This window comes from Hipposideros armiger, unplaced genomic scaffold (genome assembly GCF_001890085.2).
Source record: "Hipposideros armiger isolate ML-2016 unplaced genomic scaffold, ASM189008v1 scaffold_765, whole genome shotgun sequence".
In the NCBI taxonomy this organism is placed as follows: domain Eukaryota; kingdom Metazoa; phylum Chordata; class Mammalia; order Chiroptera; family Hipposideridae; genus Hipposideros; species Hipposideros armiger.
Genome location: NW_017732115.1, coordinates 261,154 through 284,215, shown reverse-complemented (window position 1 = coordinate 284,215; position 23,062 = coordinate 261,154). Strand labels below are relative to the sequence as shown.

Below are 23,062 nucleotides of genomic sequence, written 5' to 3'. Positions count from 1 at the left end.
TCTTTCATTAAATTCTTAGTAATGGACTGACAGCTTACCTCACAACTGAAACCTGCCTTCAATGCTTCATTGGTTTGTCAGATACTTCTTATACTCTGCCGTACAACTTCTCAGTCTAACTTTTTGCTATGGCTTTCCTGCAGCAACTGTCTGCACGTAAATACAACCTGTCAATCCCCGTATTTCCCCAAGCCCTCCAGATTAGGAACAGCAGCTCCTTTTGCCTTCCTGGAAGGGAGCTGCCTTCCTTTGCCCGAAGACCTAAAACTGCCCCAGCTGTGGTGGCTGCCTCACAAAGGATACTTATTCTCTCAATAGCCCACCTCACCCCCAACCTCCTTCATTGACTCAAGATCATTCATTGGGATCAGATAATAGCACAGCCCAGGAGGAAATAATATACTCACCCAAAGGTCTGTAAGGTCTGGCTAATGTGTACCAGCTGGAACTGGGGGAACACATGTGGGAGAGGATCTTGAGGGAATTGGACCAGAAAGGGGAGGATATAAGGCTGGGTAGGAAGGAATGTGTTGGCATCACTCTCCTGTGACTCATGGTTTCATTTTCTGGCAAGAACACTTGGAGTTGGCCCTAATGTGCTGCTAGGATGACTCCTTCAAGCTTGGACACATTGACGCGTAGTTAATTAGTTAGAGATGCTAGAACTGCTTGGCGGAGTCTTAAGAAAGGGATCTGAAAGCTTGCGGGGAGGGAAGCCATTAGTCTGGGTTTACAATGTGAGAAGAGAGTACCCACTCACTGACGAGGCTTCTCAGAGGGGCCAGGAGGAAACGTCCTTCATTGAGGCATCAATAAATTAAGACACTGGTGAGTACTTGCATTTTTGTAAAGCTCATTGGGTGTTGTCACCCCCTAAAATTAATGCTGGTTCGACAGTAAGAGATGTTGCCATTTAACTAGGCTCTTCAGTGGTAGTTGGATAGATAGGATTCTAAAATAGCAGAGGGTCAAATGGAAGAATTTACCTGATGGCAGCAAGGTGATGATATCGGCAGTGAAGTCAGCGGGAAGCAGGATGTCTTGGCCTTCGGGAACCTGTGTCAGTGACTCATAGAGCACTGTTCCTAGGGATGAAATACAGGGGCAGCGGACTTGGTTTGTGCTTGACCTGTGTGACCCAACAATAATAATAATAATCAAGAGCTGGCAAACAGAAGGCTGATGTCAGCCACTGCAATGGAATATATTTACTCCTCACAGATTCCAGATATAATCAAGTTCTCCTTGTCACAGTCCATTAATTGAAGCAAAGGCAGGTCCCTTGGGACTGGCAGTTAAACCCCAATTGCTCATGGCTTTTACCAGTTGAATACCATCTTTGGGTTGGTGCCCCTCTTTTCTGCTTTCAAGCCTTCCCACTTTCAATTCCTAGGCATAGTTCCCAGAATGAACTATTTATATGAAGATCTTTGTCTTAGGCTGTGCTTTTGTGAAGAAACTGAGTGAGGAAAATTAGTAACATTGGAGCTTTGAACTTTTCACTGATAATGAAGACTTTACAAAGTTAAATTACTGTCCAGGGATAAATCACTTTATCATGGTCATTCTTGTTTCTTATTGCGGTATTTTCAATTTTATGTCTTTTAAAACCCTGGTCTTCAGTGATTTTTCCTCAATATGAGTTACATGCTTAAATACATTTGGAAATGCATGTATCTCTATTAGAAACTCATGAAACACATGGTCACTTTAAAGGCTATTATAAGGAATCCTATTTAATTTCACTTATAATAACTTCTCATTTCCCACATTCCTTTAAGAAAGAAGTCCTGTTTTCACCTATTAAAAGCTCATGATTATAATGCTCCCCAGAATAACACTTTGGGAAATTCTGTTTGGTTAGGGAAAGTCACAGGCATTTGAGTTCTTTAATTTTAGAGGCCCTTGAGAAATAAAGTCTGTTATTAGTGACTTGGGGATCAATTTAGTTAATTCATCCAAATGTCCAGTGGATGATATTTAATATTTAAAAAAGGAATCATGTTTTTCATTTCACAATCTATTTAAGTAAAGATCAAGAATATTCCTTCAAGAATGGTTTTATAGTTTTGGGAAGAGATGCTTTCACACCGAATTTCTGGGGGGAATTCCATCAATGAAATCACATAATAATATTTTTTAACTGGTTGGGTTATTTTTATATAATTATAATAAAATATGTTATATACTTAAAACAATGCCAGGATCTTAGCAAGTACTTTATCAGTGTTGACTATTATTATTAACAAGTCATGAATATTATTGCGATTGAGGGGTCATTTATAACTTCTCAGAAGATTGAGAGCAGAGGGTTTTCAGCTCTGGCTATATATTTCGATTATCATTAAAGATGTGACAACCCCAGAGATCTTGTTGTGGAGTTTTGTTATCTGCATTGTTAAAAGCTTCACTGGTGAAGGCATAAATCTATGGCAAACATGGGATTAGTTTATAAAAAAGGCCAGTCATGTTTAAAAGGTAAAAGGCTTCTAGAGTGAGGCATCAATTCCAAGAGATGTTCATTGTATAACAAAAGGTTAAGTTGTGGGGTCAGGATGAGTTAATAGAGGGCTTTTGATAATGTTTGATAAATTCAGGAAATGGTTTTGAGATGAATTAAGTTCAAGTGTGAAAATGCTACTAATGTTTTGCTCAGTACTTAATCTTTTCTTGGACTTTCTTTTATACAATAATCATACTATTTACTAGTAACTCAAACATTACCTCCATACTTAGAAAATAATTACATTACTTTTCTTTTGGTATTTATTTTTTGTTTAATATATTTCTGGAAGACATGATTCTCCAAGGTTGAAGAATAAGGTGTATTGTAGTTTCTGTTGGGAGGGGTGTGTGCACATGTAGGGGTGAGGGAACATGGGAAATAAAATGACAGATATCTCTGGATTTCTCTTTCTCCTCTTGCTGAATTTAATCTCTAACAATTTACATGCAAGAATCATAACCAATTAAAAATATAATGGGAAAAACTAAGCCATTCACAATAACAACATCAACAACAGCCACCACAATATTTAAGACTAAACTTAACAAAATGGCCAGGATTTATGTAAAAATGATTGTAAAACTTTGCTAAGGAAGCAAAAAAAAAAACATTCTTTGATGAAAAGCTTCAATATTTCAAATACTTAAATCATTCCTAAATTAGTCTACACATTTAAGTAATCTTATTCAAGACCTGAGTTCTTTAAGAAAAATTAATATGATTATAAATGTCATCAGAAAGAATAATAATGACCATTCCCCATGGGTCAAGGGCCCCCACTGCTGATCCCAGGGGCTGCAGTGGCTGTTTCTCAGGAAAACTTTCAAAAGCCCAGGGAAGTTGCCGCTGATGATCTCAGCTGTGGCCTGCCGCCGCTGCTATTATAGATAATCCTTCCTGTTTCTGTTCTTCCCAAGCCTCCTGCAAGTACATCTCATGGGAGAATCTAAGCCAGAAGCTATGGGGAAAGGGATTCTGATAACTGTAGTCTCAAGCTGTTCTTCTGCAATGCAGAAGAGGTGGAGCAGGGATGATATCAAGTGGAAAGCAGCTAAGCTGGCACACTGATCTACCTCTGAAAATCCTGTTGTGAGGGTGTGGCAGGTTGCATTTTTCTCAACATGGCCACAATATCTTCTAGCATACATACTCTTCTTACAAAGTGATTTAAATACTCTCCCTATTAAGAAACAGCATTTCTGTTTCGTCTTTGAATCTAAGGACGCTTGCGACTACGGTGGAAGTTACTGTGTAACTTCTGAAGCTGGGTCATAAACTGTGATACAGCTTCTACCGGGCTCCTTCAGGGTCCTCATGCTTAGACTCCAGCCACCATGTTGTGGGGCATCTTAAGCCTCCCCACAGGAGGCATGCTCTACTGGGGATTGTCAGTAATGGAGAATTACACATAAGATCAGGTATTTACCTTTCCTTCTGAAGTCAAATGCTACCTGATTCCCCTCTGTCCTCAGCAAATATGGCTTCCTCGAGATCCTGGAATAATGTAGAGAATATAGAGACCTAAGCGGTCTGAAAAATCTTAGAAAATTATTCACCTTGGGATATCACTGCATCGTGGATGCAGGCAGCATTGTATTTAAGCCCTCTCAAAGCAAGACAGTTTTACAAGGTTTCATAAGTCATGCTGACTTCCCACATTGTGAAATCTCTCACAGTCTCTCCTCCAATCAACAACCCCTGGCAATTATATCATAAAAAACCTTCCTTTCCTTGTGGGCATACAGAAAAAACTAACCTAGGGAGTAAGCCTGAAATTGAGACCTCTGTCTCCAGTTTCCCAGTTCATATGTTTGTCCTAGGAGGACTCATAGAATAACCTTATCTTTATATAAGCTTTTGGTGTCTTGTGACATTTCACCCTTGCTCATTAGCCCTGGAGAATTTCCTAGGTGGTTCTGAGAAATTCCAACATCTTACAGCCAGAAGTTGATTGAGAGGAGGTTTTCCTAGTATTATCAACAGAGTGTCCTATCTACAAGTAAGGAAATATAAGATGGTGGAGGCCTGTATAAACAAGGTCTAGGGAGAGAAGAGAGAAGAGGTATAGAAATGTGTGCACAAAATGTGCCTAAAACTCAAACTTTTGTTGAGTGAAAGGATGAATGAATAAAATGAAATACCCACTCCATTCACATATCTACTCTAGATGTACAATGTAGAGCACACCTGTCATTTTATAATCTACCCTTAGAGCATTTATAGATTTTTTTTGCTCATGTTTTAAGCTAGTGTTCCTAATGTTTGGTGAAATTAAAGCTTAAATTTTGAGACATTGACTTTCATGTGCATATGAAATTAGTATTCATAAATGAGCAATACGTATATATTGTGGCTAAAGAAACAACAAAACAATATTTTAAAGAGCTAGTGCTTATCCTTCTGACTTGCACCCTTTATACCCCATTCTGTTCAGTAAAAGACATACTATACCATTACTCATTCAGAGTTTTACTAAGAGTTCAATTACTGGTCCTTCAATTCAGAATACAATACTCATCCCCTGAGCCTCTCAGCCCTTCAGCACCTGTCTGTCTCTGATAATCTTAGATTTACCTTGATATAACAAATTAGTTTTGCAATTCCACTTCAGGAGTTCAGAGCTATTCCTAGTCAGCTCTCATTACTCATACCACCAAAAGTCTAAAGTGGTAGATTGAAAGGTACATATCATATTGAAAGCTAAAGTGGTCATTTGAAAGATAAATGCCAGAAATCATGCTTTCTGCTGTTACCGCATATGCTCTTTAAACAGAAATAATAAGCTAACTTATATTTAGAAATTTCATCATAAGAATTCAGATCTACAAAGTTTATCACATTTTTCTATTTATACAATATTTCTTGACATTTTTATTTTCAAAATGGTCAAATCTGAAAAGTTAACATTTTGCTATATTTGCTTTATTTATTTTTTTCTTGCTGCCTCTTATTGTCTTCCTAGGACTTATCCCTGATTATGTCAGCATATATTTTCTAAGTATAAGGACATTCTTGTACATAATTATATTATAGCATTCCATCATACCTAAGGAAATTAATAATACTTCCATAATGTCATTTAATATTCAGTGTAGTCCAGATTTTCCCAACTGTCCCCCAAATAAAATCTCCTCTCTCAAATACTTTTCTTAAGAAGAAAAATTGGGGGAAGAAAACCTACATAATTTTAGTGTTACCTTCTTATGTTGCCTCAAAGGTATTTCTATCCTTAATCTCTCTTACATGGTAGTATTTTCAACTCTTGTTTCTATATAGTTATGACTAGGTGACCCTTAGGTAGCTATGATGTGGGCTTGTCACCTTTTGTGCAAGAATGTCTGTGTGTGTTAACTATATATAGGGATGCTTGAAGAAATGATGCTAGTGCTTATCCTCTGACTGCAGAAAAAGGGAAAGAATCAGATTTTTGTTCCTAGTGCTCTAGGCAAATTTGAGTTCTTATTTCAGAGTTACCTAGCTATAACAAATTGCTTTTTTGATTCCTCTTCACAGAGTTTGAATCTCATCAAACTGCCAACAATAACCATTTTATATCTTGAGGCACTTTGGATATTTGCTGCATCTTTATTTATCTAAATTGAGTAATGTACAGCTTAACTTCTCATTGCTGACTGCAGTGTCTTTAGAGCTTATACTATTTTTTCTTTGAATCATTTTTATATTTCAGTTTTTACTTTTAAAAGTGTAGGTGTCTCCCCCATTCCTTTCTTTCTAGATGATTTTTAGAAATTTTGGTGCATTTCGTATTTGCTAAAATGTTTTCTGAACCAGTACAAGGCTATTGATGTCTACTTTTGTGATATGTGAATTTTACTTTTCAAAACCTTTTAAGAGAGTTTTAAATTAAAAACCAAAGGAGAGTAACTGCTAATTTTAGAATAAGATCATTTGGAGAAATGTCAGCAGGTTAATTTGCAGAGGAAATTAATGGTGAGGTTGCTGGACTGTGAAAATAAAAGGAGAAAATTTGACTGGGTTAAATGTTCTAGTATAACTTTATCAAATAGCCCTTCAATTTGGCACTGAAAAGATAGACCAGTGACCCAAATTGGACTCTTTTTATTTTCTGTTTTCTCAGGACTAATGGAATTAAACTGTGATTTTTCTGAGAACCATTTTTTCCAACTTCAGGGCAAGTGTGTGATTTCTAAGGCCCAACTTTAAATTCATGTAGCAACTGAGCCTCAAATAAAACTTTCTCTTCAGAGTGTGGAAGTATTATAAGTGGGAAGCTCTTAAAAGGAACAAACAATAATAGCAAATATAAGCCTGAAATGTAATGATGTATATTAAATTTTAATGAGGCTAATGACATTTAAGCTTTGGCAAATGTACTATGGCATTTCAGTGTATGAATGGATTGTTTATTTTCCAGTTCTCCGTTAAGTACACAAAATCTCATTTTTTAAACATTCATTAAGTTTAATACTAAAACTCTGAGTTCTACTAGAAAAAGAAAATACCTAATTTATATGGAAAAGCATGCGGAAAAGGTAATTCGCATTTCAAAACATCACGTCAGGTCTATAACTTGCCTTGTTGCGTGAGCTTAGGATTTTACGAGCCAAATGATGGCATCCAACTTGATATTATAAAAGCAGGCTACTCTACAACCTCTTAGAGATGATGTCATTCTTATCCTGCAGCATCAGCTCTGGAGAGACTTCACGTTGTTAATAAAAATATTTAAAGTTTCTTGGCAAAGGCCTTTACAACTCTTTTTTGTTTGTTTGTTTTGTGTTTGTTTTTGTTTTACCCAATAAGCAGTGGTATAACATCTCTTTTTTTTTTTTTAATACTGCCCAGAGAAGTGTAACCTCCGTCATCCCCCTACCCTTTCTTTGGTATAATTGGGCACTAAAAATATGTGTAATATTAATGTGTAATACTATACATAGTTTAAAATGTTTGCTGGTGATAGTGGCCGCAACTCTAGACTGTTAGAGATTCTAGACTTCAGTGGCCAGCCCCCAGCTAACTGGTCCTTGGCCCCCAGCTGTTTTCTGCCTTAAGTGGTTTTGCCCTCTGTCTCACTTCTTCTAGGCAGTAGATGACTGAGTTCTCTGCTTTTGCCAACTCTTTTTTCTGAATGCTCACTGGAGTTTGAAGGTGGAAAAAGGTCCCTTTGTTCCATGAGGGACTTCTCACAGCAGCCATCTTTTGCTGTGCCTGCTGCTTAGATAGAAAGCTTGACCCCCTTGAGCTGCTGGTCTTGTGTCTGAGGCTGTAAATTCTTTTAGCTGGGCAGTTGCCCATTACCTTACTTCTTATTCCTTGACATTGCATGGTAATCTCCAGTTCCTATTTGGGAATGTTGTCAAAAGCCCTCTGAATAAGCCTTCTCAGGTTGTGCTTTCTTTTATTTATATTCCTAGACTAGTGTTCTCTCCAGTGAAGCACCGGTATTACTCTGTGTTAAAGATGGGAACCTTTGCTTTCTCTAATAATAGGTTTTAAATCAGGAGTAAGAGAACTTTAACTCAGCCAGCATGGAGGACAGAATATATGGTGCAGTGAATAAACAAAGACCTAGAAGTCTTTTGTCAGCCTAAAATGCTCCCTGCGATTGGATTTGATAAGATAATAATAATTACCGTGATGGCTGACGCTTGCTACTGAAAACCTGTAATTTCTAACAGCTGTGGCACCACCATGACAGCTACCAGCACATATAAAATGAAATGTATGCTACTCTGAACAGAGATTGCCCATATATAAATACCCGATTGATTGTACCTGTTTTGTTAGATTAGTGGTTTACCAGAAACACCATAAAGATTTATATATTTTCAAAAGTTTTGTTTTATGAGATCTTAGGAAAATTTGAAGCCAATGAATTATTTTAAATAAATTAATTAATAGGCCTTGTCATAATACAGCTTATCAGATGAAATTTGTTATGCTGTGGCTCCAATTACACAGACACCACAAACCTAATATTAACTAAACAGTTATTTAAAAGGCAGGAATTTGCCCCTTTCCCCAGTATTAGTGCCATCAAGGGGCTCTGGCAGGAGAGGGATTACATACATGATTTTCATAGGAACCAACCTGTACATCACCAAATTTGCATTTCCACTGTCATACAGTGATCAAAGGAAAGAGAAGGTCCTCTGCAGTTCCATTTATTTTAATATTCTGACAGATGCTACATCATTTAACACCATTTGCTAAATAAATACCTACTATGTGCAAGGAAGACACTGTATTCCATTTTAGGGAGACATGTATTCATATCACGTACCTGCCACAGGGAACATCTAATTTAGTACAAGTTAATTTGAAATAAGAACTTTGATACTGGAATAGACACTATAAGTATTCAGAGGTGAAAATTTGTAATTTAATGAGACAGGCAGGGCTTCAAAAGGAAGAAATCAGGAATAATCTGGTTGCACGTGATGATAGAAACCAACCCTGGTTAGTTTAAAACAAGGACTTTGTTTGTTTATTTGTTTTCCTATAGCCAGGTGGATATTTGGGGTCAGCGTGGGTAGGGGGGGCAGGGTTTCATGGAAAGATCAATATTTCTCAGAATGAGAGGGAAGCATTTAGAGCAGACAAACCCATGGGTAACCATTAAAGAAGTGGTATTTAGCTGAATCTTGATTTCGAGAGGCAGAAAGAAGGAGGGAGAGTGGGAGGGAATTCTAGACCAAGGGAATGGCAGAAGTTAAATTTGTGGATATGGGAAGCTTCAAGTGAGGGAAGATATTGTTCACTTGGGCTTGGCAATCGTGTGCATATTCTTTATACTTTCAGTTCAGGGCAGAGTCAGAATTTGGAGACCTCATAGGTAAATTTGTATCAGAATGTGATTATGTTCCTTTCCTTCTTAATTTTTTTTCTTTAGGAGATTTTGACATTATTACATATGTAAATGTAAAATTAGGTGCCAATCAATAAAATGAACGAAATCCTTCCTAAGTTGGTGTGAAATCATAAATATGCTTGAAACAATACTGCATGCTGATTTTTCATAAACAATTTGATATCCCTTCACAGCTTGGATGAAGCTGCTTGACTCAACAGGGAGGTAGAGAAAAACCACAATGTTTGGCTTCTGGTCCTGGAATAAAAGTAGTGGTTTGATTAAATGCCAGTTGGTTGTAAATGATAACCCACATAAACAGTGGGAAGTCATTATGCTTAAGCAGTGAATTCTAATTTAATTTTATGGCTTTTGGAGGGAAATCCCCTAGGCCAGCCAGCAGCAGAAGCTAAGGAATGGTGACTGAGCAGAGCGTTAGAGGAACTATAATTCTCATAGGCGAGCTCTGAGGTGACTTCCCCCTGCAACAGGTAACTGTCTACCAAGATTCTTCCCCTATTCTTTAGTGAGTTCATTTTGTTGTTTGATCATCAACATATAGATCCTAAACTCATGTAAAGCCATACCACCACACTTTTGTGTTTCATGTTCACGTATTTCAGTTATCTATTGTATTTCCATATTAAAAAAAAATTCCCCCAAACTTAGTACCGTTCTATTTAACAATTATGTGTGGCTGGCTAAGTCTTCTCTTTATATGGTGCTGCCCTGTGTCCCTTGGTAATATCCAGCTGGTATCTTGGCCAGTTGGAAGGAAACAAGATGGCTTCACTCACAAGCCTGGTGTTTTGATGGTGACAGGTTGCATGCCAGGCTCAGCTGGGGTCCTTTGTTTCTCCATGAAGTTGAGGGACTTCATGTTGTCTCTCCAGCGGGGTTGTCAAACTTTCTACATGGAGGCTTTAGTCTCCAAGAGACCAAAGTGGCAGCTGCCAGTCTTTTTAAAGTTTAGATCTGGGGCTGGAATAGCATCCCTTCCACTGTACACCATTGGTCAGAACAGTCAGAGGCCAGCCCAAATTGAAGGGGAAGTGAAACAAACTTCACTTTTTGATAAGAATTTGTGGAAAGAGGGCCATATCATGCACAAAACACAATATCCTAGAGAAATTAATCTTGGAAAAAACTGAAAATTGTTAATATGTATGGTTACATGACCTTTACAGGTTGATGAAGAATTATTATCTGTGGTCAAACTGTTTCTTCAGTTCATTGCAGTCCCCCTGAACAAGTGCTGTCGAGATCCTTATGGAATTCTCCTTATGAAAATTTGAGGTATAGACCTGATATTTAGCTAGTGCCTTCGCCTCTATTCCTTTTTTGACTCTTTGGATTGTGCATGTTTTCTAAGGCAGATCCTCTTCAACTTTTTGCTTGATATGCATGTCCCTGGCTTTTCTCAAACACTAAACCATATAGCTTATTTGTTGGATGTTGTAGATGTGTATCCCAGGCAACAGATGCAATACACCCTGTTGTCTTGGCAGCACACATACTTTAAGCACTATAGTGCTTCCCCTAACCCTGTTAAGATTGTCTATTTTGGCATTGACTGACAGTAAGCATGGTAACATGTAAAGATGCCTTTTGGTGTTGATTTGACTGTATAATCAGAGAAGACAAAGAGGAATTACTTTTCCACATTTTGTGCTGGGGTTGTCGATCTTATCTGATCTACATAGGGGCTCATATAATGAAGCAAGTTCTCTTAGGCAGGCATCTGGAACTGTCTGGCTGAAACAAAGTTATTGGAAAATCAGGGCAAATTAGACAAAACTAGCATAGCAGTCAAATGGTGCCAATACAGGAGCAATATTGGTTGACTGCTAGTATACGTCATATAGCAATATAATCGTCTTCAGTATAGGAAGAAAAACTTACATAGATATGGTGTGAGAACAAAACACCATAGGCCTTTGTTAGGTAGCCATGATAGGGTTGAATTAATTCAAACACTTAGAAAACCCACCAAGATCTGCTTCCAAGTATTTTAAAATGTTTTGGATCAGAAGAGGAAAGACAAGATAAGAAATAAAATGTAGTTTTTAAAATTTACTTTTGGATTTCTTTCTCAGTTTTTGTGTTTCAATTCAATAAACATTTATTAACTTACACCTGTGGTGCATGGTTTCCTGTATTCATACATTCAACAGGATTTACTGAGAACCCGCTCCATCCCAGACACTGCAGGATACTTGCTGGTAAGCAAAACTGAGCATAGTTCCAGCCTCTCAGGAGCTTCTGGACTATTTAGGGAAATAAGTAAATATATAAATAACACACACACTTACAATTGAGACAAATGGTGCATATAGGCACCTAAATGCTCGTATTTTAAAAACTCAGCATTTCAGGGGTTATATGGTAAAGAGCTTATTTTTTACTCTGCAGCTCAACATGGTTGCTCCTTATTAGGTAGCAATCAGGGTAGCTTTCCATGGGCAACAACACACAGGCACAAGTTTCTTCCATTTTGTGACTCAGTTCTCCTCCAGACCTTCAAGTTTTCTCTGTTTAGCTGGAGTATGGGGGAAAGAGTGGAAAGTTGTGTGTGAGGGTTTTATGGGCCTGCCTTAAAAATGCCTACCTCACTTCTGTCCACATTCTATTCAGAATTCAGACATGATCATATATAATTTCAAGGTAAGACAGAAAATATAATCTAGTTGTATGCTCCAGAGGAGGAGAGAAAGTATTAACCAATCGGCCATAACTTACAAGTGAAAAGAACAGGTGCTTTCAGATGTGATAAAGGGAAAAAAAAAAGACAATATCATAATAAAGGTTACAGTTTTGTTGGTGAAATATACAAATGAGATATTTAAATAATACTGCAAGGCAATATGTATTTGAATGAAACTTAGAGCACTAGAGAAGGAATATTTTGCTAACACTGAATTTGTAGTTGACCCTTGAACAACGTGGTAGTTAAGGGTGCAAAGCCCCTACACAGTTCAAAATCTGTGTATAACTTTTGACTCTCCCCAAAACTTAACTACTAATAGCCTACTGTTATTGAAAGCCTTACCAATAACATAGTTAATTAACACATATTTTGTTATATGTATTATATACTGTATTTGTACAATAAAATAAACTAAGGAAAATAAAATATTGAGAAAATCATAAGAGAAAATACATTTACTGTACTTATTGAAAAAAAATCTTTATATAAAAAAAAATCTGTGTATAAGAAAAGTCTGTGAACCTGAGCAGTTCAAACCCATGTTGTTTAAAGATCAATTGTAATTCCTTTTTATATGTGAATAATGGAAGTCCAAGTTCTTCCAACGTGAGATATCTTTCCACTTGTTAGTGTATTCAATTTTTTTTTTTCATCGAAGTCTTGTTGTTTTCATTGTATAGATCTTTCCATTCCTTGGATAAATGTATTCCGAAGTATTTTATTGTTCTTGATGCTATTGTGAAGAGCATTATTTTTTATTTTCTTTTTCAGGTATTTCATTGTTAGTGTATAGAAACATAACTGATTTCTGTATGTTGATTTTTATATCCTGCAACTATACTGAATTTGTGAATTATTTCCAACAGTATTTTGGTTGGATCTTTAGGATTTTTCTACATATAAGATTATATCATCTAAAAAGGATTTTACTTCTTCATTTCCAACCTGGGTGCCTTTTATTTCTTTATCTTCTTGATTGCTCTAGCCATGACATTCAGTACTATGTTGAAAAAGAGTATGGGCACCATTGTTTTAGTACTTGCTAAGATACTACGGCTAATTAGTCTCACAGCTGGGTTGCATACTTATCAAAGTTTATAGCATGCGTGCACACACGCACACTCTTACCCACATAATTGCTTCCTAGTTCCTATTTATTATCACATGAGCCAACATATTCAGTTAAAGGTGCTTATTTCCAGTGCTGAAGTTTCTTTGGAGGAAGCTGATCAATGGGGGTCTGGATCCACAGCAATGTTCTGCATTTTCTAAAGTCATCTGTAAATTTACAAAGTGAACATTTTCCTAGTAATTTCAGATTTGGATTTAATAAAAGGCTATCTCTATACATGATAAGATCAAGTATATTATTTATTCTTGCTTTTTTCAGACATGTAGCCAAAAAGAATTATGTGTCTGCAGTGACTGCTGTTAGCAGGAATCAGTTGTCATGGATTGTATTTGGTATGGCAGAGGTCTTGTGAGAATCAGCTATTAAGCTTGGAATAAAATTGTATAGTTGCTATAGGTCAAAGGAGGGAATGTTTTTTGTTCATGGAATTTTGACATTGTGTCAAGTGTATAACTAGTTATATTTAACAAAGGTGAGGTTCCCAGGAAGTCTTGTTAAAAACTCTAAAGCACTGAAATGTCTCCAGATTATGGAAGATTCATATTGTGAGTTTAATTTTTCTTATGGTGTTTATGAGATACTGAGTAACCATTTTCCATGATAAATCCTGATCTAAGGCAGTTAGAGGAACTCATACTTGAAAGTCTGAATTTGACTTTGTTGAAATTATTCTAGATTCTGCGTAGATGCTAATAAGATGATGATTTTTCCTCTCATTGGTAACATTATAGCATATAGAAGGAGATCAATAAGTGCTTTTTGAATCAGTGTTCAGTAAAGTATTCAGAATTCTTGGTGAGCTTTCAATAAATGCACAACCATGAAACTGCTGATACTGGCATGTCATCAGTAGTGGGGAGTTGGATGCTAAGACTCTTGCTTTCTCTTAGTTTGTAACTACTCAGGAGTCACAGATTGGCCATTCACATGGTGTATTTGTGGGTGTATTTAATTTGGAGGACAAGGTTCGTTAAACTTTTTATAGTTGAAGCAATTTGGAAATCGGATGATTTCCCATAAAAACCCAGCTTTCTGGATTCTCATGACAAATCAGAACATGAGCCACATTCCACTGTGGCAGCAATCAGGAAAGGCTGCGCTCTCTGGATGATCGAGTGCTCTCTAGCATGAACCTGCTTTGCTCATTTATATTACCTGTCTCTGAGTTTGTGAACCCTCTAGGCTTGAGGCTCATGTTAAAAAGACCTGTTCCTCCCTTTTAAATTTTTAGTGGTGCCCTTCACTCTTAAGTGACGTCCTTTCAAGATGACAACTTACTCTCTGAAGGAAAACACACTACTTGACCGCATTTTGTAAAAATATATCTGCATAAGAAATATACAAAGACAGACAGCTTCAGGCACACAAAATTCATCTAGATTTGTCAAGCTTAAAAGCTGTATTACTGTTTTCTGATCAGGATAAAGACCAATGTTAGTAAAGTGAAAGGTAATAGGGAGAAATGTAAATTCCTAAATTTACTTAAATATGAGCGCACACATACAAATATTTAAATCCAAAATCAATTAGGAAATGCCAGATGGTAGATAACTAATTTGGCAGTATTTTTATGAAGACAAAGTTTTAGTAAGTGAAAAGTTCAATATGCCAGTAGAGTAATATTACTATTCAACAGATGCTAAAAGAGGTGCATTAATAGAAATTAAATGTGGAAGTGATGGAAATTGTGGTCTTTTTACTCTGTCTGTCAAACTGGTCATGAAGGAATGTTTCCTCTGAAATTTTAAAAAGGCAATGACCTCAGAGCTCTAGGATGTGTGAGAATAGGTGACGTCAGTGGAGAAGGGCCTAGGAATTAAGCCATGGAAGGAATGATTGAGAAAGCCATAGGTTTAAACCAGAGAAGAGAAGATGGAAACAGGTAAGAGGAATAGGGAAGGTCTTTCAATACTTGAAGGACGATATGCAGCAGAGCGTGTACATTTGCACTGTGTGTCTCCAAGGAGCAGAAAATAATAGAGATCTGTGTATGTTTAAAAATGTAGGACAAGGTGAACTGCAGATTGGTCAGCCTTGTGACATGAACCACTATGTACAGAGAACTAAGGAATCTTTAATAGATGGATTTTGACCACATGCTAAAAAGATAGAGATCACAAAGGGCCTATATAGACAAAACAGTCTTGAGAAGGTAACTTCCTTTCTTTTTTATTTTATAATTTTAAAACTTTATAAATAATAGTCACAAAAACATGATACAGAAAAACATCGAATTAAAATTACCTTGCATTCTATATTGTAGAGAAAGTTACTGTTAGCAGTTTTGATTATAGGCTTTTAAATTCCTTATGAGAAATTATACATATAAACATTTCTCTATCGTGGGATTCTACTATGACAGCTTTTCTGTAATGTTTCTTTTCCACTTCAAAATGCATCATAAATGCCCTGTCCTTTCGTATTAGTAAATGTGTACTTAAATTATTTTAGTAGCATACTATAATATTCTGTATTCCTATATCATAATCAAAAATAAAAATTAATGTCTCATTGGAAATCGATGCTGTTTCCTATTGTACATAATTATGGAAAATGATGAAATATAATCTTGTTTAATTATTTTATAGGCTATATTTCTAAATTTGGATGATAGTATCAAAGGGCATGCATTCTTTTAGAAACTGTGATATATTACAAATTTTCCTCCAAAAAAATATTTCAGAACTTAGATTCCCACCAGCTGGTAATGATGGGGACATTTTCCAAACACCTATATTAAATTCATTTAGTATTTAGTATTTTTTCCCAGTTTAAATTTTTTGGGGAATAAATATATTTTTCTTTGATTTTTGAAAGGTTTGTATATGTTTCACATTTTATGTGTATATTTATATTTGGGATCATTATATATTCATACATTTAGCCCATTTAATTTTTTTTTCATTTTTCACTTTATTTTTTTATTAAAATATACTTAGTACACAATATCATATTAATTTTAGGTGTACAACATAGTTATTTAACATTTACATACTTGAAGTGATCGCCATGATAAGCCTAGTAACCGTCTGACACTGTACAATGTTGTTACTCTCTTATTGGCTATATTCTCTCTGCTGTACAGTATATCCTGGTGACTTATTTTATAACTGAAAGTTTGTAGCTCTATTCTCCTTCACCTTTTTTGGCCTTTTCCTCATGCCCTTCCCCTCTGACTACCATCAGTTTGTTCTCTATATCTATAGGTCTGTTTCTGTTTTATTTATTTGTTTTGTTTTGTTTAGATTCTACATAAACAAAGTGAAATTGTATGGTATTTGCCCTTCTTTTTTTGACTTAACTGCACTTAATATAATATCCTCTAGAACCACCCATGTTGTTGCAAATGGCAAGATTCCATCCTTTTTTATAGCCAGGTAGTATTTGTGTGTGTGTGTGTGTGTGTGTGTGTGTGTGTGTATCTCCTTTATCCATTCATTTATTGATGGGCACTTAGTTTGCTTCCATATCTTGGCTATTGTAAATAGTGCTGCAGTGAACATAGTGGTATATATCTCTGTAAACTAGTATTTTTATTTTCTTTGGATTGATAGCCAGAAATTGAGTTACTAGGTCATATGGTAGTTCTATTTTTAAGTTTTTGAGTAATCTCAATACTGTTTTCCATAGTGGCTGTACCAATTTGTAATCCCACCAATAGTGCATGAGGGTTCCCTTTTCTCCATATCCTTGCCAACACTTCTTATTTGTTGTCTTTTTTTATAATAACCAGTTTGACAGGTGTGAGGTGATACCTCATTGTAGTTTTGATTTGTATTTCCCTGATGATTAGAGATGTTGAGTATGTTTTCATTTGTCTGTTGGCTATCTGTATGTTCTCTTTGGAGAAATATCTCTTCACGTCCTTGTCCATTTTTTAATTGGATTGTTTAGTTTTTGATGTTGAGTTGTATGAGTTCTTTATGTATTGGGTTGTCGGAAAAGTCATAACATATTTTTTCTGTTTTTTGTTCCAAAAATGCATCATGACTTTTCCGACAACCCATTATTTTGGATATTAACCCCGTATCAGATATGTCATTTACAAATATCTTTCTCTCCCATTATGTATGTTGCCTTTTCATTTTGTTGATAGTTTCATTTGCTGTGCAAAAGCTTTTTCATCATTTTTAATCTATCATGCCATGCCCTTCTGGCCTGCAAAGTATCTGCTGAAAAATCATCTGATTGTTTTATGGGGGTTTTTCTTGTGTGTAACTAGTTGTTTTTCCCTTTCTGCTTTTAAGATTTTTTGTTTTTAACTGTTGTATTTTAATTGTGATATGTCTTTGTGTGGGTCTCTTTGGGCTTATCTTGTCTGGGGCTCTCTGCGATTCCTGGACTTGGATGTATGTTTACTTTGCCATGTTAGGGAAGTTATCAACCAATTTCTCTGAAGAGATTTTCTGCCCTTTTTTCTCTTCTCCTTCTGGGACCCGGTATAATGAGAATGTTAGGATGCATATTATTGTCCCAGAGGACCCTTAAACTCCCATTTTTTACATTCCTTTTTCTTTTTTCTTTTCTGATTGGGTGATTTCCACTATTTTGTCTCTCATGTTGATAATATATTTTTCTGCATCATCTTATCTATTGATGATTCCTACTTTGTGTTTTTCATTTATTGTATTCTTTATTTATGATTTAAAAAATATATTTACTGTCTCTTTGTTGAAACTCGCACTGTGGTCATCCATGCTTTTCCTGGATTTGGTGAGCACCCTTGTGACCATTACTTTGAACTCTCTATCTGGTAGACTGCTTATCTCCATTTCATTGGGTGCTTTTTCTAGGGTTTTGTTTTGTTCTTTAATTTAGAGCGTATTCCTCTGTCTGCTCATTTTGCCTAAGACTCTGTGCTCTATGTACTAATTAGATCTTCTACATCCTATGGTATTTAAAGAGTGCCCTTATGTACAAGGTGTCCTGTGGGGTCCAGTAGTGCAATCCCTCATCACCAGGGCCAGCTGCTCCAGGATTGTCCCCTACGTGGGCTGTGTGTACCTTCCTGTGGTGGGCCATGACTGTTGTCGGCACACAGTTGGGCAGAGCTGGCCACTGGCCTTGTCTTGGCTGTCTGCAAGGCCTGGCTGTGACTGCTGCTGGGGTGCTTGTGTTCAAGGCAGGTCTCTAGTGTTGGGTGTCTGTGAGGCTCATCCTCTACTGTTGTGAGTGCTTTCGTGTGTGGGAACCGGCCCCTTGACCCTGTTTGGGGGCACCCTGATGCCACCCATCAGGCGGTGGTGGTTGGGGGGACAGGGGACACTGCTTTGGAAGCCTGCTGGGTTGTTCCTTGGTGCTTGGGGGAAAGGTGCCACTTCTGAGGTCTGCCAGGGGCCACCTGCCAATAACCAATTTTTTTAAGATGAGCATTTTTTTCTAATTCCTTTTCAAAAGATCTTTTCAAACAACAAAAAAAATTAGGCTATTAACCCATTATCTTTTACAGAGTTAAATATTTTTTCTTGTTTGTCATTTACTTTTCAAACTTATTTATGGTATATATCATTACTTCGAATGGTCTAAAAGTTTACCCTACTTATAAGCTAATAAGTTAACTTTCCACAATTGTCATGGGTCCTGGAAGAAGATATGAGACTTCTGGACCAGAGGAAATGGATAGTTTATTACTCACAGCAATGGCAGTAGCCAGAATGTCAGCATTTTCTCATTCTGATTTTCTAGGCCCCAATTCCCACAGGGTAACATGACAAGGACCAGGTGATGTCTGTACACGTAGTGGGTGCATTACAGGAGAGTAACCCCAAGCTTTGAAAATCCCAACATTTTATAATATAGCCTAGAAGAAAATTTGCCCTTCAGGGGACATTATTATGCTCGACAGCAAGCAAGCATACCCTATCTATTTTTTCCAAGGCTATTGCTTAATAAACATACTTGAAAAGATAATTCAGAAAAGCTTGTCAGCGCCTATCCTCCCAAGACATACAGGCATATGAGAAACCTATGGAGAACTGTCTTCTGACAGTATATGCCATAAAAAGTTTACAGTAAAATTTATCATTCTTTCTCCTCAGTTTATTTGTTAGGCTTTTTTGAGAGTCTTATTAAACAGTTCAGTAGGAGAATTCCCACACCAGTACTTCTCAAATGTCTCTACTGAGGTATTCCGATAGGAGTGGTCTGCCTCATAAATGAACTTCTGAATTCCCCATTCTGCCTTAAATATTCATGCAGATTCTATTTAATAAAAATATTTGTTTCAATGTATAAATAATATTTCCCCAAATTTGAGTACAATTCATCCAGGAAGATGTGTCTTGTTCTCTCTTTAGCTTTGACAATTCTGGTATATCATATATATATATATATAATTTTATTTTGCTCCTCCAGTAATCTGAGGTAGGTACTATTTTCACCCCTGTTTCACAGATATGAAACTGAGGCTCAGAGGCAACATAAATTTGTTTGCAATCATATTTCTGAGTTTGAGAATTACAGTCCCAATTCATCTGATTTCAATAAGGAATTTTCCTTTTGTTTCATGTTCTTGAAAAAAAATGGACAAATGTAGGTATACAGTTTATCAGAGGTGATCCCTTGCAATGTCGACTTTTTGCATATCTGTAACTCATTTAAGAATCTAATGAGCTATGCATATTCTCATGGGGTAAAATGTTATCTCTCACTTATACACACAATATTGCATATAATTTCAAGGGATATATATTTTAACTGATATATTTAATATTAATATTTTGTGGCATGGGAGAAGCTATGTGCTTTAAGTTTAGTTATTGAATATATTTTCATTTATACTTTAATGTTTTTAAATTTTTTGGTAGGAAATATTTTTAATAATTTAGTTTCACATCAATTACTTATATAGAAAGTACCTAATGAGATAAAAGCATAGCATCTCTGGTTGAAACAAACATGGGATACTGAATTATTTGGCCTCGGATTTATCATCATGGAGAGCCAGGATGGAACCTGGTTAAGAAGACAGACTCTGGAATCAGGCCACTGGGGTTCAAATCCTGACTCTATGCAAGAGTAATTTTAAAAATATCTAACAACTGGTAATGCTGGGCATTGACCGGTCAGAATGGGCATAGCCTGTAAACAACTGATTTAGCCACATCAGCTCATAAACAGCTCTGGCTCTGTAGATAAAAACAGTATTTTTATCTACAAAATGAGGATAGCAATGGTTATTATCTCATAGGATTTTTATTGGTATTAGATGTTATAATGTATATAAAGTGCTTAGAACAACTGTTTGGTAGAAAGATATTTAATATTAGTTGCTATAATCATCATCATCATCATCATCATCATCATCATCATTATCATCATCATGACTAATACTTGAAGAACTTCCATGGAACTCTAGAACTTAGGTAAAGCCCTCTGCTTAAGAGAAGTCAGGGAAGATCTTGTTACGTTTGTAAATGGTGCAAGTCTGTAAAGGATACTATTTGTACGGAAGAAGTAATGTTTAGAGAGATGTTGATAAGCTAGCAGAAAAGGCAGGAAGTAATACAATGACATTCAATAGGGATAAATAGAAAATTCTGCATTTTAATTGAGATTTAAAACAACAATGACAACAACAAAAAGTACCTGTTTATAGAAAGGGGGAAAATTCCAAGAATTAAAAGGGATCCTAGTGAAAAATACTCCAGCATTTCACTAACCAGTCAACTCCAACTATGGTTAATATGTTTTTTTTTGTTTTCTACAGCAGCCAGATTAATGCTGCTACTTTGATTGGACGTATCACATCTGTAATATATTGAGTTCCAGGCTCTATACTGTAAATAAACACAAGTATTGAGATATATTCATAAAAATCTGACCAGGAGGGTGAATAATAAAGGGTCTCAAAACCAGGAAAGGTACCCAGAGTGTTTTGCCTAATGAAATAGAAATATAAAGGAGAGCTGGTGATGATTTTCAGATGTCTGGGTAAACTTGACATGGAAGAGTTTACTCTGCTTTGGAAGGAAGGAATAGAACCAATGGGTGAAATTTGCCGAAAGACAGAGTTCATCTCCACATAAAACATGCCTAAAGTAAATTTCCCTACCCACAGATGAGGGGACTTGCTGTTTTTCAAATAGATGTACTCAAAAACAGAAAGGATAACAGTTGGGTAAAGAGTGCTGTAAAGGGAATTTTGTCATTGTGAGGAATTAGTAATCTTTTGGTTTCCTTCCTAAAATGCTTTAAAACTATGACTTCAAGTTATGATACACGTTGGTTATGAAGGATGAATGAAAGAAAGAAGGAAAGTGTGGAAGGAGAATATAAATAACTTAATCTAGAGAGATTTTATGTAAGCATAAGAATTTTCTAAGAACTAGAATTGTGGAAGAATAGAATAAGATGCTTTCTGAAGAAGTAAGCTTCTAACGGAGGTGGTCACTGGATGATATAATCATGCATCCTTGGCAAGTAATGGGTACTTAGAAAATTTCATTCTGCTGAATAAATTATCACCTGTCAGGAATGTTGTGTGAAGAATTCTTGAATTGTTGGATGATGTACTACATGAATTCTAAATCTTCCAATACCAAGCTCTTACTTTTTGGGTTGTTTCTGTCTTGTGTCCAAGTATATTTTGTGCTATTTGTTCCATATTTAATTCTCTCAATGCCCACTTGAGAAATATCTATATTTACTAAAACCAAATCAATATTATATGAACAACCATGATTGCTATTCCAGAGTTCTTTATTGCTTTCACCAAGCTGCTCAGTTTACTTTGATTTTATTATTAATAAATCTTAGTGATGTTTGATCATTCTTAGAAGAGAGAGATTTTCCTTGTTTAACCCCAAATCTCATAAATGTAGAAGATAAATAATAAAAGTATTGGTGCTTCAGATACTCATTAGTATTTTAGAGTGTGTTTGAACATAGATTTTTATTTTTCTCTTAAAAATATGTGGATTAGAACTTTTTGGTTCTAAGAATAGTATAATTATCAGTTATTAAGTATTTAATTATTAGGCCACATGTGTTTTAATAACATTTTTCTCATTATAAATGTAACATATTTATTTTATAAAATAGGGCAAAAAGCATACACATGAAGAGGAAAATCAAGGTTAGCTACTGTTTTAGTTTCCTAGGGCTCCATAACAAATGACCTCAGGGCCGGCTGAGTGGCTCAGTTGGTTAAGAGCTTGCACAAGAGTGCAAGCTCTGAGCATCAGCGGTTCGATGCCCAGCCTGAGCTGAGTTGCCACTGAGCTGCCAACAGATGGCAGGATGGCTCAGCTAAAAAAATAAAAAAAATAAAATAAAAATAATAAAAATAATAAAATCAATGACCTCAAACTTGGTGACTTAAAACAACAAAAATTTATTCTATCAGAGTTCTGGAGACTAGCAGTCCAAAATCAAGGTGTCATCAGGGCTATGCTTCCTTAGAAGACTAGGGAAGAACCCTTCCATGCTTCCTCCTAGCTCCTGGTAGCTGTTGGCAAACCTTGGTATTCCTTGGTTTGTAGCTGCATCACTTTAATCTCTGCTTCTATCTTAACATGGCCTTTTTCTCTATGTGTCTTTGTGTGTCTTCTCTTCTTATAAGGACATTAGTCTTTGTGTTTTGAGCCCACCCTAATCCAGTATGACCTCATCTTGACTAATTACACGTACAAAGTTTCTATTTCCAAATAAAGTTACATTCTGTGGTTCCAGGTGGGCATAAATTTTTGAGGGGACACTATTCCATCCTATAATGGAATCCTAAAATCCCATTTCTGTTAATATTTTGATGCACATCCTTTCGTTTTTATTTTGCTCACATCTACCATGAAATTGGGATCTTGGTACACATACTACTTTGGATATGCTTACTTCATTCACTATTATGAATATTGTCTTGTGCTATTAACTGACTTCCTACAGTTT

General features: G+C 36.1%; 1 long non-coding RNA gene across 1 annotated transcript in view; it reads left to right on the top strand.

Annotated features, from left to right (window-relative positions):
- The first annotated feature begins 654 nt into the window (after nt 1–654).
- Nucleotides 655–23,062, top strand: part of LOC109373974 (uncharacterized) — a 281,945-nt gene continuing 259,537 nt past the window's right edge. The window contains exon 1 of the long non-coding RNA XR_002122327.1: nt 655–828. This is a non-coding gene — a long non-coding RNA (uncharacterized LOC109373974). The remainder of the gene's footprint in view (nt 829–23,062) is intronic.